The sequence below is a fragment of the Nanorana parkeri genome, unplaced genomic scaffold (assembly GCF_000935625.1).
Source record: "Nanorana parkeri isolate BGI_ZX_2015 unplaced genomic scaffold, ASM93562v1 scaffold51, whole genome shotgun sequence".
NCBI classification, from domain to species: Eukaryota; Metazoa; Chordata; class Amphibia; order Anura; family Dicroglossidae; genus Nanorana; species Nanorana parkeri.
Window position 1 is genome coordinate 2677858 of NW_017306319.1, and position 4943 is coordinate 2682800.

Sequence of the window (4943 nt, forward strand, 5' to 3'; positions counted from 1 at the left end):
TGTGCGCGTGTTTATTTATTTATAATGCCACTTTAGCATACAAGGTAAGCGTTGTATATATCTCAGTATGTAACTAGATTAATGCTTCCTGGCGTGCTGTTGTGAAGCAGTTAAATCATACCTTCATGCCTTCAGGGTTTGTCAGCACTGTCACCTATTTCTCTTCTGGGTGTTTGTGTTTTACTTCCTGGCCTCTAAACAGGTGTGTGTGTGGAAGACCCCATGACTTGGCCTCAGCTTGAGTCAGCTAATGAATCATACTTGAAAGTGTAAATGTCCAGGCTGCATACCTCATTTAGCACTAATTAAAAGCCTGAAATGTGCTGAGGGCAACAGAAAGAGTCGACTCTCTCAAAACTATGACTAGTGCATAGATGTGATACCAGCCACATGATGTGAGTTTACTGTACATGAAAGGCACATCTTTCCCCACTCGTGTATGTCATCCAGCCACGTGAACACCGGCTCTGAAGTTTTATTGAGTGTTTTTTATTGTTTTTATATCAGCTGATTTTTCTTATCCTTTGAGAATGTTTAATGTCTTCCCCTTTTTATTCGTTTATATAGATAAAACAAATATGTATTGAAAGTTTTATATATTTTTTGTTTTAAGAGCTCTGGTGTTAAGTCACTACTGTATTCAAAATATAATACCGTCTTATTGACACATTTCATTTTGCGAGGCAGTGTGGTGAGATCATAAAGTGTGTGAATGGCATTTGTTACAGATCTCACTTTGTTCTGTCTTATAGAATATTAATGTGCTCAAATATGAAATCTCAACTCTTTGTTAGTAGCCAAGTTTGTATATATTGGTCTACAGTCATTTAAATATGGTAATGGAATGCTTACATAGACACAATGTTTAACCATCAGCTGTTGATTACTGTAAAACTCTTAAAATTTAAAGTAGAACTGAAGCCAAAAAGTTTTGTAAAGGAAGGTTATAAACCCGTCAACGTTTTTTGCCATCTGTATCCCATTGGGGAGATTTCACTTCCTTTTCAATAGGCACAACAGGAAATAAGAGGAAATCCCTTCAAAGAGAGGCAAATCTCTGGTGGTCAGCAGGATCACCAGAACGAGTGTCCCCATTGGAAGATTCCCCATCTATTCCTGTTCTGATGACAACCCAAAATCTGAGATTTGCTTTTACTTTCAAACATAATGGTCGACAGGAATAGGACCTATCCAAAAAACAATGACGTGGCACATCAGATTCCCCCTTTTCAAATAAAAAGACCCCCCCTTTCCATCAGAGTCCCCCTTTTATATCAGGAGTGCCCTTCACATCAGAGGTTCCCCTTCATATCAGGAGCACATTAGAGTCCTCAGTCCCCCTTTACATAAGAGTTCTCAGTTCTCCCCCACATCAGAGTCCTACCTTATAAACTTCACCACAGTGTGGCAGAGGAGAGGACTTTGAGCAGGCATGGACGGAGGTGTACGTCTGACCTCTTCTGAATTCTGGGGAAGTTCCTGGTGCTGGTGACCAGTGCAAAAGTTTAAAGGCACTCCTGACAAAGCCAGAAGGCACCCCAGGGTTGTGCAGCACCCTAGTTAAGGAAGGCTAGCCTGAAGTGGTACCTTAACACTTAGCATCTCAAGTATAACTTAAAGTGACATTAAAGTCAATTTTTTTCCCCCATCCCCCCAATGCTAATGAAAGCACTTACCTAAATGATGTCTCTTAATCCGATCTTCTTCTTTCCTGTACTTTTCATCTGTCCCTCCAGCTCTGCTACGGGTCTCCGATCCAGCGCTGACTCCTCTGAGCTTGCTGGCACTTCCTTTACCATGGTGTCTGCATGCGGGTGCACGAGTCCATAGACTTACCTTGTGTCTCTCCTTGTGTCTCTCCTCGCGTCCTGGCCGAAAATGTGAACTGCGCATGCGCCCGCCCCAAGGTGCATGGCGGCCGCCCGAGGATCTTCACTTTTTCGGATGGGAGCGCGCAGGGAAGACACAGGTGAGTATTAACCTCTGTTTAAGCGTTTTTTTTTTTTTTTTTTTTACACTTTTTGCATATATCTACTGCTATGCAAAAAAAAACAGAGGCTTTAATTATCCTTTAACACTAAAACACTAACCTAACCCCTAAACTAAGCATGAACACCTTTTAATCCCTATCCTGCATACTCACCTTATTGTGTACCAGGAGTCTATCTGCTTTGAAAATATGCATGACCTGCATCAAACTCACCGAGACCCCAAAACCAGAGCACAATGAGCTGCTAATCTATTGCCACCTGCACCCTCACCACCCCTAGAGTTCCCTGGCACACCTTAGTGCATGTCCTAGCCCTATGATTGTGGGTCAGCTTCTTTGGTGTTGCATTAATGTAGTAAGGTTCTGGTGCTTAAAAATATCCCACACGGGCTACAAGTACACAGAACTGGAAAAAACATATAGTGATGGCTGTCACGTATCTAATCCGTAGGTGTATGCTGACATCTTGTCATTCCAAGTGGGTTCATGTCAAATCAAAAACACACCATAGCTTCCGCTGTCCACTTGACCCTGAGGCACTACATGACCCCTGGGGGAGATTATGATCCACGTTGGAGGGCTCATTAAGTGAATAAATACAGAATACAAAGTATGTCACCATGTTGGTGAAAACATATACCAAAACATATAAAATACATATTGAAAAACCATTATATGTGGCCAGATAACCAACAAGAACTGAGATAACTTAAAGATATTGAATTCAAGTACAGCCAATAGTTACTCCTACTAACCCAGGCGCTGTAAACAGTTTTAGTTTATATTTTTTCACGGTCACATGCACAAGTGAAAATATTTATTGCCCTTATGTAAGAACATTTACTGTTTCCAAATATAGCATAATACTAAAAATATGTACCAGTGTATTGTCAGGCAGCATTCTCTTGACATGTTGGTATGTCATGCTATTTACTATCGCTAAGAGAAATCAAGGTGAGAAGGTTTTTTTTAGAAGCTAGATATAGGTAAAGTCTTGCTGTATGAGGTTTGATCATTCTGCTGGTTTGTATCATCTGTTAGGGCACGTACACAATGGGCAACACCATTCCTGAATGTGAGTGTGCATATTTCACCTTTTAAAAAGAATAAATCCCCTATTTAGACCATGTTAAATGTTAAGCCCTAATTTAGAATATAATATGAAACATGATCACAGCCCATAACCCCCCTTCCATTACTGTAGCGCATTGTGTTACCTCCACAGGATTTTGTATATTTTTTCGTGCGTCGTAGTGCCACCCGTACAGCCATGTCATTCATTCATAGATCCATTTACAGGATATGGTAATGAAAATACTGCAAGTCTCATCTGCCACCACGGCAGAGGGGGCTCATAGATCTAAAAGTGATATTGAAGTCAAGCTATTTCAAATGCTGATTAAATCGCCTACAACGGATACTGTTCCTCTATGTTTTAAAAGTTCTAGCAGGGCTCCTGAGCACTGGCCCTGATATCCTGTTTTAGGGTGGTTCCTTTCCCTTGCAGGGTCCTATGGAGCCATCATTGTGTGTGCTAGTAAGCTGTGTATGTCTCCACGATCATACAGGCACAGCAGGGCAATACACTCCTCTCCTCTTCCTTTCTCCCTCCCTCCTTCCTCTTCTCCAAGCCAGCTAGTAGATAAAGAGCTGCTGAAGCTGCTCCGTCCCTTCTGATCTTGTACAGGAAAGGAAGTTCAGGAAAGCCGAGCTAAGAGAGTTGGAGCCAGCTGTTTTGGCAACACAATGACTGTAAGTGAATGGGCAAAAAGAAACTTTTCACTGGGCAATGTATATTTATTTGATACGGATTCATTATAAAAAAAGGTTTGAGAGTTTAATATTACTTTAATGTACTACAAAAATGTAAACATTTAATAAATGCAAATTTTTTTTCAATCAGTTTGGCTGCAATTATTACTTTTTTGCAAGCTTTGGAAAAAACCCTTAGTGTAGCAATGTAATTAAATTTTCCTTATGGTAAATACATTTTAACAGACAGGCAGTGGTGAGTTAAAACTATAAGACTGGATTTGCACAATATAGAGTTAGAAAAAAAGCTGTACCACGGCATGTCGTTTTACCGCACATCTGACCGCTCATTGCTGCACTTCAGCACACATTATGCTGCTTTCTTAATGTATGTTTTGATTCATTAAAAAAACAGTAAAAAGCAGAAATAGCATAAAAACCATTAAAATGAAATAGAGTGCAGCAGTTTTATAACGCTATAGTGTGAATGCAGTCCTATGGGTAGAGGTGGGTGCATCTTTTCCCAAGCGGAAGACGCCTCTTATATTCTGTCACCCACAGGAATGCCTATTATTTTCTATCAGTTTATACCTTAACTTTTATATCAAAGTGATTTGTTTTAGAGCAGAGCCTTATTTCAGTACTGTATCTGTATACATTTCTTTTACATGTTAACAAATATTCTATATTTTACATTATAACAAATGGAAAAATGTAAAAACTTTCGCTAAAAAAATTGTTCAGCTTGCTCAAATACCTCAAATGTGATTCATCTATCTGTCCACCTTTCAAGCATGTAAAATACATGTAACTATTCTGGTCTTGTGTTGGGATTCTGCTTTGTACTATTTATCTGGTCCATCTGGACATTCCTAAAGATGGCTGCTATGATGTCTGCCAGTGATGAAACACATCAAACATTCATGGCCCTCACATGCACCTGTACTAGAGATGGTTGTTTTCCAGCTGCATCTTTCTGTACAGTGAATTGAACTCCAGCTAGACATGAAACCAACTATATTAGTTATGAGTTCATTAAAAATCACTAAGGAGTTGATTTATAAAATTTCCACCTAGCCATATGCTGGGTGAATGCCATTACCGCCACTAGATGAAGCTGAGGAGCGTAGGAAATTCCTATGCTCCATCTACTGGTGGGAATACTGTGTGAAACGGTATTTGCCAAGCATATGGCTAGCTA